At 48.0% G+C, this 27,652-nt stretch overlaps 1 long non-coding RNA gene across 2 annotated transcripts in view; it reads right to left on the bottom strand.

The window, feature by feature from the left end:
• Nucleotides 1-27,652, bottom strand: part of LOC106005348 — a 142,929-nt gene that overhangs the window by 69,280 nt on the left and 45,997 nt on the right. Inside the window, exons 3-4 of one of the 2 annotated variants that reach the window (XR_006606032.1) lie at nt 27,442-27,573; nt 17,138-17,192 (exon numbers count right to left, since the gene is read on the bottom strand). This is a non-coding gene — a long non-coding RNA (uncharacterized LOC106005348). Of the gene's footprint in view, nt 1-17,137; nt 17,193-18,129; nt 18,254-27,441; nt 27,574-27,652 lie in introns of those variants that run through there. The other variant, XR_001178646.2, reaches the window with a different exon arrangement.

Below are 27,652 nucleotides of genomic sequence, written 5' to 3'. Positions count from 1 at the left end.
TGGTCGGAATAAAAGCCCAGTGTCCTAAGCCAGCATCCAGCCCTGCACTACTTGCCCCGAGTCTCCTTTTTCACAATGTTTCCTTCACTCCTGCCAAAGGCTCCCTTTGCTTGTGCCTTAACCTAGCCTGCCCCAGCCTGTTTCTAGACTTGCTCAGCTGAGCCGCCTGACTAAGCCTATCTATTCATTCTTCCTTCTTCCACTTATTCATCTGCTCGTTTGCTACAGGCTTAATATATGTGAGGCTGTGTGCTAGGTGCTGGGGACACAGTGCTGACCAGACCTGACCTGTCTGTCCCTTTGGAGCCTCAGACTCTAAGGAAAAACACAGACATTATTCAAATATTTGACAAAACTTTTCCCAGTGCTAAGAAGGAGACTCCAGGCATTTTGAAAGCTTAAAAAACATCCATGAGAACAGTACTGAGCTCCCTCCAGGAGCTGGCGACCCTTGGAAGGCCATGGATAGGAGTGCTGATATCAACGGCCCTCTGTCTTCATACCCCACTTTCTTCGTGGGGCTCTACCTAAGCATTCCTGCCTTTTGGGTCCTCCATGTCCTCCTCCCAGCATTCTTCCTACAAACCATCATCTCTCCCAGATCAATTGGAAGAGGCTTGTTAACAATAGTTATTTATCTGAGGGCTCAGTCTGTCTCAAGTTCACCATATGCATGAGCGCGCTGCTCACTAATTACAACACCCCCCATGATAACCTTGTTTCTTCTCATTATTGCCGCCCCCCCCACCCCGCCCCGTCTCAGCTGATCCTGAGCAGGGATCAGGTATAAGTAGTTTATTTGGGAACTGAAAGAAATCAGGCAGGTTGGTGGGGAAGGCAGTCCGTAAAAGGAGCGGTATCAAGCAAGTTAACCTCCTGGGAAACCGGAGCTTAATCCTGCTGGGGACATTCTGGGCAATGGTGTGGAATGCACACACCTCGGAGTCGTCATACCCATGGGGGCAGGGAGTCAGTGGACTTGCTCCCCAGTTCCCATCAGACGTGGGCTGGTTGAGAGGTGGGTGTGAAGGTGGGGTCAGCATTAATTCCTGGGCACTTCTGGCCTCTGCAGGGCAGATGATATAGGCATGAGCAGCCAGAGGAAGCCCTCAGATGAAGAAACACAAGCAGTGGGGGCATGAGGTGGGTTCATTGCTCCCATATTACAGACAAGAAGAGTGAGGCCTGGGGAAACTGGTCCAAGGGCACATGGCTAGGAGATGTCGTGCCGTGATTTTCTGGAGTCCTTCTGGCTCTAAAGCAACATACCAGGCCCCTTGAGAGGCATTATCTCATCTTATCCTTCAGTACCCCTTCTAGTCCTTTGCACAAGGCTAAGAACCCACTGGCGATTCCCCAACCACTTCCTGGCTGATGAGCCTTAGCGATGAGAAGCTTATTAGAACCACAGAGCAACAAGCTCTTAAATGTGCCTCTCTGCTTCATAAAGGCTGGTTTTGTCCCCGGTTTCTGAATCAGCTCACGTGCTTCTCAGATCCTTTTTTGTCCCATCATCTCTTCCACTCTGTTGTCTGCAAAAGGGGAAACTGAGGGATGCTACTGTGGATGGCTCCCTTTCATGAAGTGAGAGCCAAAGCCAAGGTTGCCCATCCTGGCCTCCGTCAAAATCCAAATGCCCCACCAATCCTTGTTTTCCCTCCATGAAATTCCCCTAACTCGATTAAAGAAAAAAAAAATCAATCAATTTACATGGTAACAGAAAAGGACAGGGTCATGTATAAAATATTCCCCCATCTGTACTGGAGGGCACGGCTTACACGCTTCAAGAGCACAGTCAAAAGCTCTGGGGATTTGTTTTTCTTTCCCTGACCCGAGGACTCTGATCTCTCACTTAACCTCTGACCTCTTCAATTCAGATAACCAGGGAACTGGCAGCTGGGGCTAGAGGAGCGCCCCCAATGCCACCCCGCGCCATCCAGTCTCCGTCTGGCCTGGGAGCTGGAACAAAGGGAAGCAGTGCTCCCCCTGCCCCCGCCCAGCACTTCAGAGCCCCGCCCCCAAGGACGGCAACCAGCCCTGTAAGGACCCTGGCCTGTAACCACTTCCCTGCCAGGCCCCCCACCTGGCAGCACAGGGGGCCGCCTCATTACAGCTAATGCCGTTTAGAGCCTGCTTTGTGCAGCAGGAAAAATAATAAACAACATGAACCCTGGCTTTGACTCCATTTTAAAAACTCAAGCTAAAACAGGCTTCAACGAAGATCCATGACCTACGCCCACCACCCCCATCAGCCTTTTCTCTCTCTTTTTTTTTTTTTCCTTTCTCAGGCTTCATTTAAAACAAGCCCAGAGCCTGGATTTTTAACAGCAGCTACTTAGAGGTGGGTATGAGCCACTTGTTTGAAATTGAATCAGCCGTTTTTATTAAACCATATATTTTCATTCTTGCCAGCGAAGCTGGGAGAGGACTTTGGAGGCTCTCTGGTGTTCTCTCTGGTGCATTTTTACTGACAGGAGTGCTGCCCTCCCCCCGCCCCCTTCCCCACACCGTGATCCCACTCCATTGCAGCTCCAGAAATGAAACATCGGAAAGTCTCCTACCCCCAAAACTCACTTGTAAATCAGAAACCCACTCCCCGGCCCCTACCTCCCAGCTTGTTTCCAGTCCTGTGTCTGCTACCAGAGGGACCTGCTGGTGAGCAGCTCAGCAGTGACCACCACGGGCATGCCCCCGAGCTAGATGACTCCTTTAGCTCTGCTTTGGCAAGAGGCTTGTTGCTGCCTGTTGGACAGGTAGACATTTCTTTTAGCGACAGACATTTCTTTGGAGCCTACAGTTCCTATATACTTGTGGTGGGCCTTTTATGCATTCTCCTATCTTCTTAGAACAGTGCCTGGCACACAAGGACAGACGTCCCTACATGTCATTCGTATTCATGCCAACATTTACCAGGGGCTCCTACTGTGTGCCAGGAACTGGAGACAAATAAATGAGACCTAGCCCCTACCTTCACGGAAATCATGCTCTTAGAATGTGGTTTTCTACCCAGCCAACACACTGGAATCACCAAGAGAGCTTTTAAGAAAAGCTGATGCTGGGCCCGCCCCCAGTGATTCCAATTTAATTGGTCTGCATTCTTTCCGATGCTTGATCAGGGCTGAGCACCAGGGCTCTCCAGGGAAGGGCATACAGCAAACAGCTATGCCCCAGGGTGAAGAGGGCAGGAGCAGGGGGTTGTGTATACAAGGGTCTAACTATGACTGGAGTGAGGAAAGCTCTCGGGAGGAACTGAGACTAAAAACAAGTTAGTATGGGCCAGGCAAAGATGTTAGGAAAAGAGAAAGGGGAAGAATATTCTAGGAGACGGGAACAGCTCGGGTAAATGCCCAGACTGAAGATGAGAATCGCCAGTAGACTTTCTAGGAATTTCACGTAGCTGGAGTTTTGGGGGAGAGAAGCCATAGGGGATGGGGGAGACTAAGCTGGAGGGTCAGTGCCCAGGGACTGGAAGGGTCCGTCATCACTTAAGGGGTTAGAACTTGCACAAGGTCAATGGGGAGCACAGAAGGAAAATTCTTAGCTTTACATTTTGGAAAGCTCCGTGGCTATAGACTGGGTTGGAGGGCAGCCAGACTGGAATCCAGATGAGAAATAACCGTGGCTGGAACTAGGGGGGTATTGGTCCAACTTAGGTAGGGAGCACACCTGGAGAGACGGTGTGGGAAGGTGTCAGAGTTGCCCCACCTAAGGACCAAAGAAGCTGGGGTATATGCCACTAACTCCTGGCATTGGTCTGAGGCTGCTCCTCTGGGGGTTAACTCACCAGCATTCCGGCTTGCCCTGTCCCTGCTCTCAAGAATGTTCCGGCCAAAGAAAGCTCCCTGGCAGAGAGTGCCAGGTGCAAGCTATAGGAAGCCATCCGTGCATGTGAGAACACTGAGTGCCAACAGAACCGGGGAGAGCTGCCACAGAGCTGTGAGGAGGTCTTTACCCACAGAGATAGGGAACAAAAGATTGAAGCCAATGACTCCTGGGAGAGGCTGGTGAGTGTGGGATGATGGGTGGGGATGGTGATGAGGAGGCAAAGGGAGCAAAGGAAATAACCTCCCAGATGCTGGTGGAGAGCATGAGCCATTAGAAGGGAAGCTTAAAACTCAGAATAAGAGCAGCACAGCTGCAGGCAGGGGCCCACCAACACCCCTCGAAGTGTCCATGCAGGGCAGAATCAGGGAATTCTGGTTGTTCAAGCTCCCTGGACCCTTGGGTTTCCAGGAGGGAAGGTTGTATTATTTGTAGCAGGCTCACGAAGAAGCTTAATGGGCTATTCTGAACCAGCTTTAATTCTGGGTCATTCCCCCAGCCCCAATCTCATGCCTCCTCTCTCCTCTCCCCAGGATATCATCCCCGACATCATCCTTGGTCCATTTCTCTTCCCTGTCCAATTTCTCAAGCCCCATCAAATCAGCTGCTCTGTTGTTTATGAATTCATTCAGGGCAAGGAAAAGAAATCCATTCAGACAAACTCAAGTCCAGAGGCTAAATTATTGGAAGGAAGAGAGCTGGGGAAGGAACCAAGGGCAGGAAATGCAGTCAGCCTCCCTGCCAGTTCAGAAGCAGGGACTGTGAAGAGCCCCCAGGAGGACAAAGAAGGCTTTTCTCATTTTTCTCTGAGGCCTCGTGGTCTCTTGCCTTTTCTTCTCTCTATCCATCTGTTCTGTCTCTCTCTTGGTCTTATTCCTTTCTTCTCTCTCTCTGAGATTTCTGTTTAGGTGAGCACAAGGCCACTCTGACCTGGCATCATTGGCTTTAGTTTAAGCCAATATAAATGGCCTTCAGTCTTTGTCTCAATTCCTAATTCTCAGAAGAGAGTAATCCGATTGGTAAATAATAGAAGACCCAACTCAAACTGGCTTTAGGACAAAACCAAATTTGTGGGCTCTGGTATAAAGGTAGATGTAGGTTTCAGGCATAGTTTGGTCCAAGGGCTCAAGCTCTTTCATTGGGAACTCTTGACTTTTAGCCCTATTTTGTTTTGTGTGGGTTTCATACTCAAACAAGCTCCCTCTAAGTTTAGATCCTCCAGTTTGGCAGTCTCAGTAGAAAGAGGACTTCTTTCTGCCAGAAATTCCAATCAGATTCCTAGGATTGACTCTCCTGGAGCCGGCCAAGATCATAATTTCATCATGAAACCAGTCACTGGCCAGCAAATGGCTGGCCAGACCTAGTAACATGAGAACTCTGGGACCAAAAAGATTAAAAGTGGGAGAAGGATGTTTCCCCGGAGGTAACTGGCATCAGAAGAAGGAAGTGTGGATATGAAAGATGGTGTGGATATGGAGGAAGGAAGTGTGGATATGAAGAGGCAAAAGTTAAAAACCAACATGGCCATGAGGGTGATGCCAAGCCTTCTGCCTACTCCTGAGAGCTCTGAGAAGTTTCCTTATGATGATGTGAGAACCAAAGCAGTCACCGAGCCCTCCTGTCAGTTTTATCTGAGCAATCTCTCTGAAATCTGCCTCTGCCTCTCCAAGCCCTAGGGACCAGACAGTGCTGACCTCTACCGCATAGCCACTGACCACTATCATTGTTAAATATCGCATTATTGCTGAATCTGCTAGTAAGTATCCACTGGCCTGACTCTTCCCAACCCAGGTCACCCAGGCCCCCCTCCTGGAATCCCCAGACTGCGGCTGTCTAGCCAATCAAGAGTTAATGATGAACACAGCAGCACAGGAGGGGCACCAAGACATTGCTCCAGCCCCTTCTGATTAGCTGATCTCATAACCTATCAGCTGTCCCATTGCTCTGGGGCCAAGAGTTAAATATTTCATACTGATTCTAGCGATAGTGTCCTATCTGTTCTCCCTCTTTCCACTCTGTCCCTCATACCCCATAGTCCATCCTTCACATAGCTGCCAAAGAGCATCCTAAACCCTGAGTTGAGCTTCTCACAGGCCTCCTTTCATTCTCCCCAGTGGCAAATCCAAACTCCATACAGGTTTTAACCCCCCCCCTTGGGATCTGGTTGAAACGAACTTTTTCCAGGCTTAGGCCCTCCCACCCCATCCCTGCTCCCACTCAACATGCTTTCCTGATGCGAGTGCTTCTCCATGCCCCTCTGCCCTCATCGGAAGGCAGCTTTCCTCCATCTGATACATTTTACACAAGTATTTACAGCAATCCCACAACGTATCCCACATGGGGTTGGAATAGGAGATGACAACGAAACTCAGCCATGGGAGTCACTTGACCCCAACTTGAGGAGCTCCCTGGAGGAAGATTCCTGAAGGATGAGTAGGAAGCCCGGGAATGAACTCAAGGAAGCTGCCCTGATACACTGTGATTCCGAGGAAATCAGTCTCAAGCACACACACCCCCACCCTTTACTGAGTACCTTCCACCTGCAGGCATGGGAAACATGGGCCCCCAAGCTTGATCTCACACGGTCCTCAACTACAACCTGTTTCTGTAAGAGTACCTGTTCCATGCCCATCATGAGGCGATGGCAGGACCTAAGAGGACTAAGAGGAAGAACCTGGCTTCCCTACCAACTTTCAGGAGCAGCAGGTGGGTCCTCTCAGGGAGCCATTGGCCACAGGAAGGCTGCAGCTGATACACAGGTAAATACGGTAATTCTTTCCACCTCCCAGCCACAGCAGTGGGGATATGAATTGATTGTCAGAAGCTGTTTAAGGGCCTGTGATTGAGGAGATGATCTGAGATAAGCTGCTCCAGTGAAATAAAGGCCTACAGCTGCCTGCTTTCACGTCAGCCAGCCGCTGTGCTTTTCTCAAAGGCTGCTCTGTGCTTGACACCCACTCCCACCCACCCCACCCCCAGGAGGCAGGGAGTGGAGCACTCTTGCACACTTTGGGAGGAGGAAGACCCTATCTGGTGACAGATGACATACTGAGGACTGAACCTGAGGGTGTAGGAAAGTGCAATAGGGGCTGGGTATGTCAGTTTCCTTTTCTTTGTGGGCGGGTCTGGATTATGAATCAGAATTTCCTGGGAATCTCAGCACTGGAAGGAAGGAGGGATCAGGGAGACTCAGCCCTGCCCCAAGCCAGAGCATGTGAATTTCCCAACATCACGTGGAACATTTCAGATGCAAGGAATCAGTCCTTGCATCTGAAATGCCCATCCATCCATCCACCCACCCACTCTTCACTCAGCACATACAAAATGCATAAAAGCTTGGGCTTTGGCCATTGACAGATGCCTTCACTGGGTTTGGTCACTTACTAGCTATGACCTCAGGCAATTCACCCAACCTCTGTGAGACTTTGGATATTAATGCCAACCTCCCAAGACTATTTGAGGATTACTGAGATCATGCCCACCAGGGACCTAGCCTGGTGCCGGACATATACAAGGGAGCAGCTAAGACAGTGTGCCAGGGAGTAAAGTGCGTGCTACGGGAATTTCAAAACAAAATCACAGAGCTTTTTGAGGAGCTCCCGGTTTAGGACACAAATAACTATGCCATAAAGGAGAGGGCATTAATGTTATAAGAAGCACAGAAGAACTGGCATGGCAAGAGATTTCTTCCCATTGAAAGAAGGAAGACAAGGGAATTGGGAGTGACATTTGAGCTGAATCTCAAAGGACAGGAAGGAGAAAGGGTCATTTTGGGAGGAGGGGAAGGGGCAAACAAAGCCATAATCTTAGAACCTTGCTCCTCAAAGTAGGGTTCAGGAACAAGCATCCCCTGGGAGCTTGTTTGAAATGCAGACTCTTGGGGCCACCTAGAACCCTTTGAACAACGAGGAGGGGCAGGTGCACATGGGTCTGAGGTGCTCAGGGCTGCTGATGATCTATGATCTCTGTGACATGCACTTCTGGCCAAGTAAGGAAGGAAGGAGGGATGACCTCCCTGCATGCTTGGGCCATTGACAAGAGCATTGTGCCAGGTCTCTGGCTGGGGCATGCTCGCAGAACCAGGAGTGAGGGGAGCAGAGCCTCAGAGGCACCGGAGGGTAGCTGTTTAAGGGCCAGAATGTTCAGGACAGAATGTTCTCTGAAGCTGCGTTTGAGCCTGTTGGCTTAGGGGACTGAGGTACAGTCTTGGCCTTTCACCCGCCCACTCTTTTATTCCACAGGCATTTTGGAGGAACTTTTATGGGCCAAACGCCATGCCAAGCTCTGCCTAGGAATGGTGTTAGCTCTCGGCATGTCGCCTCCCCTTTCGGCCCTCACTTTCTCCATGTGTCAAGTCCAGATCATTGTGTCTTCTTACCTCAAGTCGCCTCCACGGCAAACATTTCCGTTTCCCACTCCCTTGCTATCCCGGTACTTCCCTCTTTCCTCCTCACCCCTCCTCCGCTCCTCTTCTCTCTGGTTGCCTTCTCTCCAGCAGAGAAAATCCTCCAGCCCTAGCTGTCTTAGACCACGTTCCCAGAAGCAGCCAGCGAAAATGAAGATTCCTGTGAATGGGACTTACGAGGAAGTGGGGGGTGGGAGCTGGGACTGGGGACAAAGAAGCTCCATCCTGCAAGGAGCAGCTCAGTCCTGGTGGGGATGGCCAGGGCTAGGGAGCAAGGTGGGCCAGAAGCTTCCAGGCACTTTCAGCCCAAGCGGGCTCCAGCAGCCTGAGGACAGCCCGTGAGTTCCACAAGGGCTCTGGGGCAGGCTGCAGGGCAATGAGGCCATGGGACTTGGGGTGCAGGAGAACCGCAAAGAAATCATTGACCAGAGCCACTCCACTCTGTAAATAAGTACAGGCCAGGCTGAACTGAGGTTCTTAGGAGATAATAACGGTAATAATGTGAGGCTGAAATGTTCCCTTTATTAAGTGCTTGCTTTGTGCCAAGCCCTACCCTACCCAGTAACTACACAGTACCTCATGTCGTTGATGGGACAACTCTCTGGGGGCTTCTCAACTCTCCTAACTCCCACCCCACCCCCAGCCCACACAACTGCCACTGTACCTATGATCTTTCCAACTGTAAACAAAACAATTAACATGTATGACGACCATAGAAGCTTATGAGGAAACCAGAATGGAGAACAGTCTTCAGGCGAGCCAGAGCCCTTGAGAAATCTTCACCCCACCCACCCTACAGACCTCCACTCACTGCCAGGGCTTTGATAATTATCTGGAAGGCAGAATGATCTGACTTCCCAAAAACTTGCACTCAGATTTTCCATCGGTCCTTTAATGGGCCTGGAAAATTCTGTACAGCATTGTAGATACACAAAATCACATAGGCTAAATTTTATGGCGATTTAAGTCATTTTGCAAGGGTATTTTGGACTATACATCAATTCCAGCTGACTGCAGAATCCAACCCTGTGTTAAAGGGTAGGTCCGTGACATAGTCAGTATCTCATTGCAAAGACAAGAGAGCCTCGGCTCAGAGAGGGGAGACAACCCGCTCAGGGTTACACAGCTCATCGGGGAGGATTGTGAACTGGGGTACCAAGACTCCGTTCCTGATGGCAGGGCCACGCTGTGCCTGATACAGAAGAAAGAGGGCTGCTCGGTGCTTTATGGAAACCGCAAGTGGCCTGATCACTCTGGACAGCGCTCTGAGCAGCCCTTGGCTCTGCCCCTCCTTGGCTCCACAGAGAGGAGATAATCCCTCATCCATCCTTTACCCAGCCTCCTGCGGTCCCTATTGGCAGCAGCTGCCTGACACTGTCTCTGAAAGATGCTTAAGACTCTGCCAACCCAGTGTTTAATGCATGCAAAGCCTTTTCCAAAGAAGTCACTTAAAAAGATTACAGAGGACAGGATTGCCCCTCCCGCCTGCAGCTTAGGGAGACTCTGCAGCTGGCCTGGAGCTAAGCTAAGGAAGCCGAGTCTTTAGTAGCCTGAAAATAAAGTGAGCCTTCATTTGAGAAATCACTCAGGATACCAGCTGCAAGGGTTCAGTTCACTGATTCATTCACCAGCTATTTGATGCACATCTCCCCAGTGTGCGTGCTGCGCCGGGCCTGGGGATAGACTAGGAACGTGGCCGCTCCCCTCCTGCAGCTTACGTTCTAGGGGAAAGTGCCCGCTCTGTCAGGAATCCCAACTTCCTGTTATGTGTCTCCTCGGGGTGTGGATCCTCTGCCCTGCTCTCCCCTGGAGAATAGCTCAGATGCCTCTTCACTCCCCTGGCACTTTGGGGAAGCATGCAAGGTTTGGTCAGGCCCTGGGAAGGCCCCCTGTCCTGCTGTCCTGCTGGAAGAAGCAGGAGGAGAGGGGAAGGCATACAATGCGCATGCAGAGAAAGGGGAAGAAAGACAAATAGTTGCATGTGAAAGGAAGGGAAGGGAGAGGGAAAGTCTCAGGATGATGGCTCTTGTGGCCAACTTCCCGATGGAAACTGGACATGGGGCTGAAAGGGACTGGCTACCCTCTCTCTTCTGCCAGATCACTCCAGGTTCTGATCATACCAAGAAAGAAAGAGAGGGTTGATGGACAGGAAGAGATTGCAAAGAAACATAACCTAACCTTGCAGTGCCATTCCCCAAGGTCACGAGTCTACTCAGATTTTTTTTTTTTTTAATCTGACACCATTAACAGTTCTGGTCACATGCGCCAGTGCCCTAAGCCAAGGGTTAATAACCTCCAGCCTGTGGGATGAATCTTGCCTGCTGTCTGATTTTGTAAATAAAGTTTTATTGGAACAAAGCTCCATGCTCACCTTTGTATCATCTAAGGCAGCTTCTATCCTGCAGTGGCAGGCTTGATCAGTCGTGACAGTGACTGAGTGGCCCGCAAAGCCTAAAATATTTACTAGCTGGCTGTTTACAGAAAAAGTCTGCCAACCCCTGGGTGTTATTTCTAGGATCTCCAGCCTTCAGAGTTCTAAAATTGCTTATCAATTCTTCAGCACTTCCTTTAAATTCACTCATCCAATATTTATTAAAGCCTACAGTATGAGAATATTCTCTTTTGGTTGTGAGTGATGGAAAATTCAGCTCAGGTGGGCTTAAGCCAAAAAGGGAGGAGGGGAGAGGATTATTATCTCCTACAGCTGGAAAGTCCAAGGATTGTAACATAAGCAGAGCTGAGCCCAGAAGCTCAAACAACAGCAGCATGCTATGGTGGCTAGAAGTGACTTGTTTCTAAACACCGGAACACAGCAAAGGCTATAGGATGTCACTTCCATGATTAGGTTACAAGAGACTCTACCCTCTGTCCTGCTAGTAGATGCTACTGTCTTTTTCCTTGCACACTCTGATGATGCAGACTGCCCTACGGGAGAGCGTATTTCCTTCTTCATGTGGCAAGAAACTGAGGGCAGCCTTTGGCCAACAGTAAGCAAGGAACTGAGTCCCTCATCAAACAGCCCTCAAGGGAACGGAGTTCTGCCAATAGCTGTGTGAGCTTGGAAGCACAGCCTGTCCCAGTGGAGCCTTCCATTGACCCCAGCTCTGGCTGACACCTTGCCTACAGCCGGGTAAAGGAGCATGAGGCAAAGGACCCAGGGAGAACATGCCCAGATCCCCGATCCATTGAAACCCTACGGTAACAATGGTGTGTTGTTTTAGGCCAAGTCTGGGGTGATTTGTTACACAGCAACAGATAGCTCATGAATTCCCTAATTACCCAGGGAGGCTGCAACAGTAGTATTTAGTGTGGTATCTTGCCATTACCAATGCATTGGGGTTATCTGTAAAGGAGGAGGAGGAAGCATGTTTTTGGCCAAGTAGCATTGTCTTCTAGAAGCCATGGAAGTATTCCTGAGAGGATAAGCTGAAGTCTTGGATCAGGGCTGTGACTGAAGCAATGACAGGCAGGAAATGGATTCCTGACCCCTTACTTCTTTTAGAACTGGCTCTCAGGAGCAACTGCTTCATACCAACTGGCAAGATCCCCTCAGCCCCTCAGACATGACCTGGTTCTCACACAGAGCTCCTGAACAGGAGCTTAAATCAGAAACACAGGTGTAAAAGAGAAATAGACTGGGGACACAAAGCCACTGGCTCGTTCAAAAATCCCACATTTCCTCTTTTCCCACCCTCTCCATCTCCTCTCTTGGAGGATCCGGTGGCAAAGTGACATCTATTTCCTGGACAGCACTGAATGTCTGTGATTCCAGATGCGGAAATGAAACTTAGCCTGGAAGGCCTCTGCGGGAATGAAAAGAAACCCAGGTCCCTTTAAATGGTAGAGATCTGGGGGTCTAGACATGAACTTTACGGTTAAAAATCCAGCTAGCCCAACCCTTCTGAGTCTTCACTGGGGGAGTTTGGAAAATGCATAATTTTAAGTGAGGCTGAATTTATGAGCATTGTAGTTATAGCAACAGACATTCAGCTTCTAGGAGGCGGGTCCATGAGACTGTTAGGTAACCATCAACTTCGTAGCAGAAAATGCAGGAACACCACGGCTGCTAAAAAAATATATAATAGGACCCAGAGAAAAGGGAAATGACAGGCCAGGGGGAGAAAAATGAAGGGTAGAAAGGCCTTTTCAGAGAAGAACTTGATGAATCTTTTTGTGAAAGAGAGGAGCTCACTGCAGCCGGCTCAGGCAAGTAGGAAGAAACCCATCAGACAAAAGAGCAGACGAAACTATGGATGCAGCCCTCAGGGCCTGCCAACCGAGGATTAGGAAACAACAGAAAACACATGGATGGTGGTGGGAAGCACTGCCCGGGATCATCCGACCAGAGCAGGCAAGAAGGAAGGCACAGGCCCCATTCTCGGGGGTGCTTCCCTCCCTGTGGCTGCCATGCAGACCTCTGGTTTCCCTGATTCTGAGTTGGCCCCTATTGTCCCAGTGAACATTTTCCTTCTGGGGTAGGGCAAGTCAAGGACTCGTGTCCCCCAAACTTCAGAAAGCACCGCTCCCTGCCGTATGAGCCTTGTCTGCACACTGGCATGGGACTGGAATTTCACAGTGCTGTTAGGATGGACAGAACAGCATTTAAAGTTAGGCAAGAGTGTTTTGCCCTGGCCCCAATGTTAAAGGGCGTCTCTGGCCTGCTGCCTCCCTCCCCAGAGTCCCCGGGAACGAGGGGATATGCCCATCTGGGTCCCATGGCCCTGCTCCTTCTCGTCCCCACTCTGGGTATCCAGGATTCCAAAATGTCCTGCCCCGTGGCCCCGACCCTCTTTCCAGGATGAGAGCACATCCCTTCCCTTCTTCCTTATTGGAAGACCAAAACTGCCAAGCAACAAGGATTCCCCAAGCCTGAGTTGACTTTGGGGCAACTGGGAGTGAGCTGCAAGAGTGCAAGCAAGCAAGCGAGGGTGGGAGAGTCTCTTCAACCACCCAGGATGGGGCCAGGGGTGAGAGAAGGCCAGTGGGCAGGGTGGTAGGGAGTGGTTCTCCCCAGATTCCATATTCTGCCACAAAACACCAAGGATCCTGAGAAATCTAAATTCAGTCCTGGTGCTACAGAGATCGGGAAGGTATTAATTGTCAAGGTTGGAGGGTAGCATGTATTTTACATAACATTTTGCTGGTGAGATTTACAATTTTAGAATGCTCAAAGATAATGTATGCAGGCCCCTCTTCCTACTCTTGCTCCAGGATCCACAGTATGAGGGGCCCACACCCTGAATGCAGAGCTTCTGGTTCTGTTCTCCTCTGCTTAGCCACTATCATCCTGGCAGGAGAAGGAAGAGCCGTTGCAAGTGTCAATCCCTTTCCTACAGCAAGACCAGATACGGAAGGGTATTTTTGCAAACTATAACAAAACAAAAAAGCCACTGGCCCCTTGGCTGGAGTGCAGCAGGCCGGCGTCCTCCCAGCCATCCCGCACTGCCCGACACATGAGGGCTACAGAGTCATTTTTTTTGCTTCTGACACGTGCCCTGTGCCCTCTCCTCCACTGACATCAGCCAGGGGCCCAGGCTTTTGCAAAGGAGTTTCCCACACAACCCCCGCCCCCGGCCTTCCCGAGCTGGCCCATGCAGCTGATGCAAAAAGCAGTCTCTTGTCTCAGCCTAGACCCTAGCAGGAAAAATCAATAGCAATTTGGCCCCTGGCCAGCCTCCTATTTACTCGGGAGAAGCCAGTCTTATTTGCCATTCACCAAATGAAGGCAGAGGGCGGGAGCCTTCAGACAGGAGGCAGCCCCAAATCCTTTCCCTGCATGATACTGGCAAGGCCTGATTTACAACTTCGGGAGTTGCTCGGGCCTCAGGTGCCCCCATCGGGCTGGGTCTCCCGCCCAAGGTAGGGATAACCGAGAAACAGCAGTATGTGTTTAGCTGTTAGTGGGTGTAGCCATGCCCCCCGCTTGAGCTGGAGCCCTGTCTGAGCGTGCTTGGTAAATTGATGGCTTGGGCCTCTACAAGTCTAGTTGCTTTTGAGCTCTGAGAGCCTCGGGGAGATGGCCCATCAGAAGGGACAACAGAGCTGGGAGCCTTAAGTCTGGTCTCAGAACAAAGCTTTGATTGTTCAGAAGGGCACGGAGACCAGGAGGTCTTGTAGTTTTCACATTCCAGCCCAAGGTCCCATGGGCTTGGGTCAGTCCTGGGACAGGAGGGAGGAGGGGGAAAAGGTTGTTGGCGTAAGGCGTTTCGGAGGCGAAAGTATTTTTAAGACTCTTCTCAAACCTACTTCCCTAGGAAGAAACAAATGAAGAACATTTAGTTGGTGCTGACACTGTATCAGGCACTCAACTGAGAAGCAGTCCCATTTCCTCAGTTAACTTTTACTACTCCAGCCTTGCGAAACAGTACTTCTTTCGTCAGCGACATTTTACGGAGGAGGAAACCAAGGCACAAAGAGTGTCACCCAGTTAGGAGAAAGGTCAAACCAGGGTTTGAACCTGGGCAGTCTGGCTACAGCCTCTGGCCCTTAGCCGCTGAGCCCTATAGATCTGACTTGTCAGCTCTTAGATCTGATCAGATCAAGTTTACAGTCCAGGGGGTTTACAGGAGATCACTAGAGCAGGTCATGATTATAATTCCTATCTTTGTTTCCTTTCACGTAGCAAGGATGCAAAAAATATCAGACCTGGGGGGAGGGGTGCCTGGGTGGCTCAGTCAGTGAAGTGGCTGGCTCATGATTTCTGCTCAAGTCATGATCCCGGGGTCCTGGGATTGAACACCATGTCAGGCTCCATGCTCAGCCAGGAGGATGTTTGAGGATTCTCTCTATCCCTTTCCCTCTGCCCCTCCCCGCTCCTGCTCTTTAAAATAAACAACTTGATCTTTCTTTAAAAAAAATAAATAAATAAATAAAATCCATCAGTCTTGGTCCCAGCAAGTAGTGAGGGAATTAAAAGGGGTGGGAACCCACCAGTTGTTCTGGTTTGAAACCCAAACAGTGTTTCCCGCCCCCCATTCATGTCCACCAAAACCTCAGACTGTGAAGTTACTTGGAAATGGGGTCTCTGCAGATATAATTAGTTAACGTGAGCTCACACTGGATTGGGGTGGGCGGGACATACAGTAACCGGTGGGCCTGTAAGAGAGGAGAAGACTTACTCAGCGGTATGCACAGGCGAGAAGACCAAGACAGAGAGGGATGGGAGTGGTGTGGTTATAAGCCAAGGAATGCCAAGGACTGCTGGAAACTCCAGAGACTGGGAGGAGACAAGGACACAGGGAAGTATTGTCCCCTAGAGCCTTCCGAGAAGGTGTGGCCCCGCTGAAACCTTGATTTCCTATTCCTATGAGGTCTCCAGAACTCGGATAGAACAAAATTTCTGTTGTTTTAAGCCACTTAGTGTGTGGTCTTTTTTTTTTTTTTTTTTTTTTTAAATAGCAGCTCTAAGAAACTACTACACTGGTTTCGAAAAAAGTGTTCCACGTGGTTCTAGGACACATGAGCTGCTAGAATTGTCGGTGTTATAGTTTAGGATGCTAGCCCCAGCTACCAAAAAGCATGACTTTGCTTCCCATTGGCCATTATTCTTTGCACAAATATCTCTCTTAGAGCATGAAGAGCCATCAATTTCTGGCTGCCTTGTATCCATTTTTCATTCCAGCCACACCAGGATTTCTCTGGAAGAGATTATTGGCTCCTTGATGTAGGGAAATTCCTGACAACCAAGTCCCACTACAAAAGTCAAAGGGACAGACTTCCCTCTCCCTATTCTAGTGTGGCCAGAGAAGAGGCCCACTGTGTCAGCTCAGACAACTGGATTTTCTCTTCTGAATTATTGCATAATTGGAATCTATCAAAATATCCATCTACATAAGACTGGAAGCTAAACTGTGTTATTCATACGACGGCATACAATACAGAAATGAGAATAATAAACTATAACTATACTCATTACTATAAACATATACCACAAACGTAATTTGTGAGTAAAAGAAATTTGACTTTTAAAAGTCTATACTCTATGGTTTCTATTCAGATCAAGTTCATAAACTGGCAACATGAATGTCTAGTGTCAGAATTCTGGAGAGGGGCTGTACATGGGCAGAGGATAACCTTACTCACAAGGGAAGTCTGTGACTCCAGAAAGGTTCTGGTTCTTGATCTCAGTCCTGGTTACATGGCAGGGTCATTTTATTAAAAGTTCTGGAGCCGAACACTTATGATTTGTGTACCTTGCTATATGCATGCAACATTTCATTAAAGATTACCCCAAAAACGTTCTCTTCACACTCCCACTTCCTTTCGGCCGTTTGAGGACAGTGGAAAACACAGGAGCTTCGGTTCTTGGGAGAACATCAGCAAACCAGACAGAAGGAGTGAGAACGTCCTCTATTCACCAGGAGGACAACGTAATGGTACCTTGTCTTCCAAAGGTGACCAGGAAAAGAAGCCCAGAGCAGAGGACACAGAATGGCTTATGCTATGAAGTACTGACTGGCCATATTCACGCACACAGGCATATGGTGATTTCTATGAATGCTCATCAGGAGGAGATTCTGTAAGAAGTCAGGGTCCCGCCTTATAAGTGGGGGACAGAGCTAACAGAACCCTGGTACCTGTCACTAGTGCTGGTCTGGCAGCTCAAGGCAGACATGAGCATCAGAGATCTTTGGCAATGCCATTCCACATAAGTTAAAAGATAAAGATAACAAAAAAAAAAACGTTTAGTCCCAACAAAACCCACAGCTTCCAATGGGCCAATCCCTGCGGGTAAGGAGGTATCTAATGTTTTCATGCATATTAATTTGATGCATTTGATTCAGCTGGGAGACAGCTATGCAAGGTGGAGACAAGGTCCCTTCATTAAGTGGCAGGGTAGCATGTTAATTTAAAGAACACATATACTGAAACTCTACAGACCTGCGTTCAAATTATGACTCTATTACTTACTAGTTATGTGGTCTTGAACTTGGCTCTTAATTTTCTTAGGTCTCAATTTCTTCATCTGGAAAATGGGAAACAATAACATTATTTACCCCATCGGATGGCTGTGAATATTAAACAAGATTGTGCATACAAAGTACTCAGTGGCGTGTCCGACACATATAAAAAGACTCCCTAAATAATAGCTGTTGCTTGTATCTTTTTTATTATTGATAATCTTATCATTTCTTCTAATGAGAAACTACAGAACACGGAGAATGGTACTATTTGTCTTTTATAAACTTCAGAATGGATTCTGCTAAATACAGTTCTCTGAGATGGATATTTTGGACATGGTTTTATTCTCACGCAACTCTTCAGAGCTAATGAAGATAAAATTTCACACATGCCTGGGACACAGCACGTCGAAATACTGGCCACCTAGCCCTACTGGCTCACATCTGCTGGACCTGAATTTCTTTCTATTAGGAACTCCTCTGGGCATTACTCCCTGGAGGAAACAGGGAGGGGAAGGGCATGACCCTTTTTTCCCATAGGTGTCATCTGTGATAAGAGCAGAATGAAGACCTCTAATTGATTCCTACTTTGGAGGCTTCAGGATGCAATGGAAAAGTGATTAAGGACACCGTGGAGGAGATGTATGGGGTCAAATTGGCCTTTCTCCTAAAAACACGTAACATCTGGCAAATCTGGCATCTGTTTTGTAATACAATCTCTAAGAGAAGAGACTCTATCAAGAAAGGACAACTGAATGTTTCAACCAACCGTGTGACCTCATTTAGTCTGGAGATTCTTTTTCTCTTTGCTCACATCCCTCACTCAAATGACCCATTTCCGAAGAATATCCAGAAGATGTAATGACGCAGATATAATACACTCCCTAGATTTCTTAGATGCAGCATTTCTCACTTCGCGCTCTGCAGATGTAACTCTGCAAAATGCTTTCTGAAAACGGGGTTCTAGGATGAAATAAGTGCGAAGACGTTAAACGCTATTACCGAGAACATTTCGTGGTCGTCTCTCCCACGCTGGTTCTCCGCTTTTCCATTGCTGCCTGGGGACCGACCAAAGAGCCTGCCTAGACGGTCATTCCTCCTTCCAAAATGGAGCTTGTGGCCTGGGCCTCAGCCAATCAGCAAGGCATATTTCCCTGGTAATAGTGATTGGGTCAGAGGCGGGCACGTGACACAGTTAGACCCAATGATACACAATAAGGGTTCTGCTAGGCCTGCTGGGAAATGGCAAATGCTCTTTCCCATTGGCTTGTGGGGTGAGGTGTGATACAGGAACTATGGCAGCCCTCTTCCGGTCAGGAAGCCTGCACAGAAGCAGCAAAATGAAAAAAACAAAAACAAAACAAAAAACGACAACAACAACAAAAAACGAAGGAAAAGCATGTAGCACCTATGAAAAGGCCCTCCTCAGCTCTGCTGGGACGAGGACAGTGGACTGGTGGCCCAGCCATTGCAGTCGGAATCTGCCATCGCCTCTCTTCCGATGGCTGAGGTGGCTGCTCTCCGCCGATGGCTGGCGTGTCTCGGCACTAGCACAGGCCCGTTTCTGTGAGAGGCCCATTGCCACGTCACCGTGCTAGGGAGGATGAAGAATGCTGCGTGTCTCCCGCGCAACCTCCTTCAACCCGGCTTGAAACCTTGCGTTTTTATCCTAGAGACGGTGCGGACAGCTAGGAATCTCGGCCTTTGTTATCTGGTGCTTCCAAACGTTGAGGGCACTAGTCTGGACCTAACCACAGAAGACTCCGCCTTCTGCTTCCCACTCTGCCTACATCTAAATCCTCCGGGGCAGTCTTTCTTTTCAGAGCCCCTTCTTCCCCATTCCCCGTGCTACTACCCAAGTTCAAAGGTTCTATTTCATTCCTGTTGTAAAAATGGTCTCTTGCCTCATCCCTTCTGTAACAAATTCATCCTCATTAAGCGACCAGATGAAGTTGCTTAAACACCACTCTGTACACTTTTCTTCCCATTTAAGACACTGACTCTGGGGGGGAAACAACCTCTTCGATCTTGAGGGCCCTGCAGTCTCTTCCTGGTCCGGCATTTCTAACCCACTGAAGCTCATTCTCACCACGATCTGGCAAACGGGCTATTTCTCTTCACCAACACACTGCTTCTCCCTGGCTTCTCTTTTCCTATCTAGTCCCTATTATTCACCCCACCAGCTTTCTCCCTCTTGACCTTCCCCTGGGCTGTTGTCTTTTGAAGACAACATGACTATGTCAAGTCATGGGTGCTGGGCAGTGGATTGCAAAGACACAGCACAGTGGGGGCCTGGGATCCTAAGAGAACCCAGGAAAGGTAAATTGTTGAGCCTCATGGTCATTGGAATGGACTTTGAGATTTGGCCAAGCAGGATGGTTTATTGGTTCAACTGTGGATTCTGAAGTCCAGCAGTTTGGATTTGAGGATAAAGATAAAACAGAATCTATAGGGTTATTGGAAGGCTAAATGCCATGATTGATATATATATATAATATAAAACAGAATCTATAGGGTTATTGGAAGGCTAAATGCCATGGCATTTATATATATCATGGCATTTAGCCTTCCAATAACCCTATAGATTCTGTTTTATCTTTATCCTCAAATATATATATATATATATATATATATATATATATATATATATATATATCATGGCATTTAGCCTGGTGCCTGGAAAATGGGAGGTGCTCAGTGAAGGCAGGTGGGTTTTGTGTTTGAAGTTTGAAGTTCATCTGGGAACCAGATCACCGAGCCCTACCCACAGTGTGAGTTGATGAATCCTTATTCCTTATCACCATTTCCACTACTTATTGACTCCATCTCCATTTCTCTGTGTCTTCTCTAGGTTCTCCTCTGTCTACCTGTTGATTCCTTCCTTATATTCCTGCTTCAAATCTTTTGGCTCAGCCACTGCTCATGGTAGCACCTCTTGGACAGCATTTCCTCCCCCCTAAGCAGCTCCTATTGGCTGTCCTTGGTCAAGAGTGACCTCTGGACCAATCAGCCATGGCACACAGGAGAGGGGCCTATGGTACATGCACTGCACTGCCCCTTTCCAGGGTGGAGAGGATGGGGAAGGAGTATGTGGGCATAGATTGAGCCCCTATGTATGCGTGGTGTCACATGTCCCCTCTGCACTTCTACTTCCTAAAGCACAGATGGGAGGAAAGGAACCCTGTCTAAGCTCTACCCTATACCAGATTCTGTGCATTTACACATAACCCTCACCCATTCAGGGATGGGGGCCTGGGGGCCATTCCTCCATTTAAAAAAATGCTAAGGGGCACCTGGGTGGCTCAGTTGGTTAAGCATCTGACTTTGGCTCAGGTTGTGATCCCAGGGTCTTGGGATCAGGCCCTGCATCGGGTTCCCTACTTGGCGGAGGGGTGTGGGGGAGGCTGCTTCTCCCTCTCCCTATGCTGTTTTCCCTGCTTGTTCTCTCTCTGTCAAATAAAAAAAAATCTTTAAAAAATTAATTAATTAATTAAAAATGCTAAAAGTTGTACTTTATAACTGCATTGGTATAAAGATGAATAAAATCTGAGCTGGATTCATTATTATATATTTAATATTATTTATTATTCTGTTCTATTTTTGCACAAAAAAAAAAAAAACAAAAACATGAAAGTTGCAGCATTATCACGGGCCCCTAACAGTTTCGAGGCCCTAGGTACTGCATCTACGGGGCCTAATGGAGAGGTCGACCTTGCACCCACTACATAAATAGAGTCCCGTCACTGGGCTAATTGTCTAGCACAAGCACCACATCATTCCTCAAAAAAGCAATGGAAATTTCTGAGGATCTTCCCTCCAGTAATTTCAGGGAACCAGGATTAAAAGGATTCTTTCTTTGTTCCTTTTACACCAGGACTTGGGAGGAGAAGACAGAGGCACCGGACATGCTAGTTGAAAGGGCTATGCCTACGCAAAGACCAAACTCAGCTTATTTCAGTTTCTGAGAACAACGAGAGGTGGTACACGTCTCAGGGCTCCCTTTTCGGACAGGTCCCTTTGGGAGGCAGTGCAAGGCTCTGGTTAGACAGCAGCCCCTGGAGTGTTCGGACTCCAGCCTGGGTCCTTCCTAGTCGCGAAGCTTTGGGCAAGCTACCCTCACTCCACCTCAACTTCTATGAATGTAAAATGCTCCCAGAGTGCAGGATTTTTATGAGGATTAAAAGGAAAAACTCATTTGTAGCATAGTGAGATCTCAAGAAATATTAGCTATTCATTACGATTAGTGGCTGCCAGAGACCGAGAGGCTATCTGCACACGAGGGCAAGGAGTGACCTGGTCCGTTAGCCATGTCAGCCAATGACAGCTTATTTATTCTGTATCTGCTACCCCAAGAGCAGGCTCGGGGTGAAACCAGCAGACCACGACAAGGACGACATTCACAAGAGCCTGCCTTTCCGGAGTGTATCCTGTAGATAGGTCCTGGGCTGCCTACCTGACTCATGCTATTTCGTTTCATTCTCCCAACCAACGGTGAGGTAGACATTACTGGTCCCATTTCACAGCAGATGTGACGGCAGAGGGGAAGAAGCAGCTGTGGGGACTGTCCTCCCTTTGGCTCTTCTCTTTCTAGCTGGAGGGGGAGGTGGAAGTGGACATACGTGAGAGACAGCCTGGACCTCAGGGAAAACCCGGCTTGGTGTTAAATTAATTCACACATTTCCCAACTCTGTGGGTAGGTACTTTGTGGATGCATCACCAATCCAAGGAGAGTGGTTCCCAGCTGCTGCTAAAATAGAATCTAGGACTTCCTGGGCGCATCACATTTCTCAGACTTGGCAACAGCGGCTGCAGAGCTGTGAACAGAGCTTAACCCTTTCCCCTCTTTCTGTGAGCCAATGGGGCCAATGAGTGCTCACTTTCACCCAGCTTTTGGAGTGGTTTTTGCCACAGCTGCCAAGGATAAGAGCAGCAGCCGTGGAGAGATTTCTATAGGATGTTCACATCTCCACCTCTCAAAACTTCCTGCAAAGCATGTGGGGTAGCATTTAGAAGCCCTTGCCCTGGATCTCTGAGTCCAGCCCCCACCCACCTCTCACAGCTCAGCCCCCAGCTCTCTCTCGTTCTCTGTTGATATTTAGCTGCTCCTAATTCCTCAGTAGACCATTCCGTTTTTCCATTCTGGTTTTCCAGACACACCTCTCTGTGGGATGGTCCTCCTCCCCAGCTAGCCATCTGCTTTTCAACGCCCTGCTCTCAGGTGCCCTTTCTACCAGATACTCTTCTCTTCCAGAAATCCACGGTTGCATAATAAACCACTCTCAAACTTAGCAGTTCAAGGCAACAATTTAGTATTATTGTTCATGGTTACACAAGGTGCTGTGGGTTACCCGAGCTCAGCCGAGTGGTCTCGATTGGGGTCCTTTATCCGGTGGCAGCCAGATGACCAGGGCTGGGGCTCTCTGAAGGTTCAGCTGTGCTGGGCACCCAAGATGGCTCCTTCATGCACCTTCCCATTGCTTGGCTGAGACGGCTGCTTGGTGGGTATCTTTCTGTTTTCTTGTGAGGCCTTCACAGGGTTGGTTGGGATCCCTCATAGCACATGGTCTCAGCATACTCAGACTTCTTACATGATAGCTGGTCTCTCCCAGAGTATGTGTTCATGAGAACAAGGCAGAAGTTAGGTTTTTTATGTCCAAGCCTCAGAAGTCACACAGGGTCACTTCCACTAACTTTTAGTGCTTACACCGGGCAGCCCAAATTTAATACACAGAAGGCCTACGCAAGGGTGTGTTTGCTGATCCATGAGGGTCACTAGGAAGCCATCTTGAAAACTGGCTACCACTTTCCTGTCTCCCCCCTTCTCTGTGCTCCCTGGGATCCACGTATGCCCCCTAGCTCAGCACCTCTGTCGTGGCACTATGCATGCTTTCTTTTTTTGTTTCCCCACTCCACTATGAGTACCTCTGGTTGGTTGGTTTTGAGCCTTTGGTGCCTGGTTTAGTCGCTGGCTCTCATGGAACACAGATTCATCCATGAACAGTGCTGTGATCTGGAGCTCCGCCTGCCTCCAGTCTTCTCCAGGCTCCAATCAAATGGTGCTCTCAGCTCCCAACTGAAGACGGCTCCCCTGAAATCCAGCCCCAGTCCAGTCCAGTTGCTGTCCAGACAACACAGAACCAAGCATTTCCTTTTTTCCTTCTTTGACAACAAATTAGTTCAGTTCCTGAAAAAGACACCAACTGGCAGCCCCGCAAACTGAGGAACATATGTCTTCCTCCAGAGGGGCCCCTGTGCACCAAGAAGCATGGGCAGATTCTGAAGATGCTAGTTGAGTGTGGGCACGCATGGATACCCGGCTGCGGACTTCACCTCCTGGGGAACAATCCTGCCCCTATAGGAAGAGCTAAGTGGGGAGGATATTTCCTCAAAAAATCACCTTCTGGCACAATCCAATAATTTGACAACCTGCCTGGTTTCAAGCTTCAGTTCGGCTTAAGTTCTTCCGTCTTTACTGGATCTGGGGTAGACTGGTGTGGGAAGAAGAGTGAAGAGAAAGTCTATCTTGATAGTGGAGACCAAGGGAAGGATTATGGGATGAATTAGGAGAGAAGAGAAGTGAGGGAAAAAAAAATGTCTCCCTTCAACAGGCTATTAGGGAAATGCTAGCTAGCTCCTGCCCTTAGAAACCATACTCACTCACCTTTCTCCAAATCATGGCCCAATCTTCTTCTTTGCTAACAATAACAAATACAACAGGAGCTGTTAATCAGCAGTGTTTACTATAGGCCAGGCACTGTGCTAAGCACTTTTTGCATCTTACCCCTTCGAATCCACTCCCCTTCTGGGAGATTGTTGTCTCACCTATCCCTCCCTTCCCCCCTCCTCAAATGTACACAGGAAATTAAGAGATCTTCAGAGAGATGGAGGAATTGAGCAGAGATCAAAGGCTTGTAAGTGGCAGAACCAATTTCTTTTGCTGGTCTGTCTGCCTCCGAAGCCTTGAAGCTCAAAAATTGGTCTGACAGTATCAACATCACCTGAGAACTTACTGGAAATGCCAATTCTCAGGCCCCATGTACGTCATGGATCAGAATTTGCCTTTGAACATGACCAGGTGATTCTTTCACATTGGAGTTTGAGTGGTCTCAACCTCTGACCTGCAGAAGGTAGCAGTCCTGAGACCATTGTTTTGGCACACCAGCATCAGCTGAGCCTCGACTGGGTAGTGCCTGTTACCCAGCACATGTTAGCAAAAGCAGATGTGACCAGCTATCTCCAAATGGGGCCTGAAAATACAACAAACCCCAGGTTACTACTATCAGCCATTGTTATTGGGATGGCTCTTTCTGTATCCTCTCAAGATAACGTAGAAAGAAAAAAAAAAAAGATAACGTAGAAAGAAACTCTCTTTTTTTTCCTTTTCAATTATTTTTCTAATAATATATAATTTACATGCAGCAAAGTGCTCAAATCTTAGTTATGTAACCACCACCCAGATGAAGATAGCCAACATTTCCAGGACCCTAGACAGCTCCCTTTCCAATCAACACCTTCCTTAATATTCACTCTTCTGAAGACTATCCTCCTAAATTCACTTCACCTAACTTTGCACTTCAAATAAATAGAATGATGCAGAATGTTTTCTTTTGTGGCTGTCAGCCATGAGGTTATTGTGTTATCTCAACATTTCGTTCCTTGTGATTGCTCAGTACTAGATACCAGTTTGTGTGTCCTAGGGTTAATGAACATATGATTGTTTTTTGTTTTTTACTATTATTAAAGATGCTGTGACCATTTTTGTACATGTGTTCAGGTGGACATATGCACTCATATTCTCTGAGATAAATGCACAAGCATTGAATTGCTTTATTCAGCATACAGTAGGCTTTATTAGTTGCTGTCAAATAGTTGTCCAAAGTGGCTGTACCAGTTTTTACTTCCACCAAAAGCAAGGGAGAGTGAGGACTTCTCTTTAGTTCTAGGCGCATAGCTAGCCAGGATTCCATTATTCTGTACTGAGTTGTTCTCTTTTGAAAAAGGGAAGGAGAGATTTGCTCCTAATTTCCTATCTAAGAGATGATGGCCTTCCACATCATCCAAAATCAATAGATTGCTCATGCGTGTTTGTCTGACGTCAGATATCAGAGGCAAGCCTTTTTATGGCACACAAGAAAAGACACTTGATCCCAACAAGCTGCGACAATTGAAACTTTATAGCTTCTGCTCACATTAGAAAAAGGTCCCATAGATATAATCAACCTTTACAAACATATGGGGCAAATTTCAGGGCAGTATATGGGGAATTCAGGTCACAACTCACATTAATGATAACCTGAAATAATAGCAGCTACGTAGATAACTCCTGCACGGCAAGCAGAAACTACACCCCTGAGGTCTTCTCCACATCAGAGGCCATATATTAACACACACACTTCCCCTCTGGGATCCTCCAGTTTACTAGAAAGAGCCAACACTTGGGTCTCAGAAATAAGGGCTCGGGGTACAAAGTCCATGCTAATTGTTCGCTGAACCTCAACCAGCCATTTAGCCTGTCCATGCCTCAGTGCCCTTTCTAATAAAATGAGCAGCCCAACCTCCAGACCTCTCTTTCCCCTCCCTCTGAGCCAATACTTTCTTTTTTCCCACTCATTTAGAGAATCTTTTTATTTTGAGATCATTTTAACCCTACAAAAGAATTGCAAGAATAGAAGACACTCCTTTACCCTGTTTTCCTAGGTTCCATGGTTAATATTTTGCCATTTTTTTTCATTGTAGACACCAAGTGCCATTACTCCTAACACTTCAGCGCCAATTAAGAGAAAATGGGATTTTATCTAATATCAATGAAACACTATTATTTCATGTACAGCCCCCATTCAAATTTCACCAATTGTCTGAATAGTCTGTTGTAGCGTTCCTGCTTCTCCCCACTCAGGGCTGGTTTGGGCTCATGGGTTGCATTTAGCTGTCATTGTTGTATAGTCTGTTTTCATCAGAAACTGTTTGAGCCTTTCTTTTTCTTTCATAGTAGTGTCATTTTGAAGACTGCAGACCACTAGTTCCACAGAATGCCCTTGGACTTGTCCCTCTACTCTCTTGCCACCCTGACTTGCACGTCTAGAGAATGCCCTTCAACTTATCAGACTGCACTCTTGCCGCACTCAGACTTGCACATCCAGAGAATGCCCTTGGACTTGTCCCTCTACTCTTCTTGCCACACTCAGATTTGCACATCTCCCCAGAAATGATGTTTTCTTTCTACCAGGCTTTCATCTGAGCTAGCCCTTCCACCTGGAAGACCCTTTCTTTTTTCTCTTTCTCATGGGAAATCCCCATTCAACCTTCTCGAGACCTCTCCTAATGCCCCCTAAGGCATGGACAGAAGCTCCCTCCATGGGCTCCCATAGCCCCCCAGGTGTAGCTCTTCTGATCATCTACCAAACTGTACTGTGCTGTGTGTGATGAGGAATCACTGACCACCACCCTAGTCGGGACTTTCCCATCTGCCCAGGTCAGGCGCCCCCTAACAAGTACGGGCATGAAAGCTTTGCACACTAGCTCTTCACCACCGTATCACCCACTTTATGCCGAGGGCTCCTCTTTGACTCGGGGTTAACCTGGCACATGCTCAGACAGAGCTCTCTTGGTTCTGTCAGAGGGGCCTGGCCAGCCAGTACTGGGGAAGCCGTCTGTAGGTTGGAACAATGCTGCAGATAATGGCGCATCAACTGGGGTATATGTGATAATGACAAAAATAAGAGCAGGAGTTTTAATAGCAGGCATGTAGCACTTACTCTGTGCTATGTCTAAATTATTTACCGATAATAAATCATTTACTGCTAGGAGGTAGATATTTTGGTAATGTGCTAGAGGTGACTTGCACTGGTTCACTAGAGCCAATTGTTAAATATTTATGAATTTCACCATCTGGTGTTTAAACCATTGATCGCTTGCAATTGACCACTGTGGGAGTATTTATCCCACAGAAATCAGCAAATGCTAAAAATTATGGCTTTGATGAGGGGGATGTGGAGGGGAGGAGAGCTGATTGACCAGCACACTGGATATTGTTATTAACCCCATTTTATAAATGAGGAAACTAAGGCATAGAAAAATCATTTACCTTCCTGGAGGTCACATGGTATGTTCGCTGTCTACTGCTGCATGACAAATTGTCCCCAAACCTGCGGCTTAACGCAACAATAAATGTGTATTATTTCTTACAGTTTCTGTGGGTTGGGAGTTCAAACAGGGCCTGGTAAGGATAGGTGTCTCTGCTCCATGCTGTCTGGGACCTCAGACGTTAGCGTAGAACGCCGTGGCCTGGAATAATTTAAAGGCTTGTTCACGTACGTGTCTGGCAATTAATGCTAGCGGCTGCCTGGAGCCTGGTGAGAGTTGTCAGATGGAATGTCCGGATGCAGCCTCTGCACATGTCCTCAACCTCCTTATAACATGGTGGCTGGGTTCCAAGGGCAAGTGTCCCTAGAGAGAGAGAGATTACCAGGTGGAACTTAGACCCTTCTTATGATTTATCCTTAGAAGTCACACAGCATTCCCTCTG

This window comes from Mustela putorius, unplaced genomic scaffold, assembly GCF_011764305.1.
Source record: "Mustela putorius furo isolate JIRA1106 unplaced genomic scaffold, ASM1176430v1.1 tig00000095_pilon_pilon_pilon, whole genome shotgun sequence".
Classification (NCBI taxonomy): Eukaryota; Metazoa; Chordata; class Mammalia; order Carnivora; family Mustelidae; genus Mustela; species Mustela putorius.
Note: the sequence above shows the minus strand (reverse complement) of the source record. Positions and strands in the feature narration are given on the sequence as shown.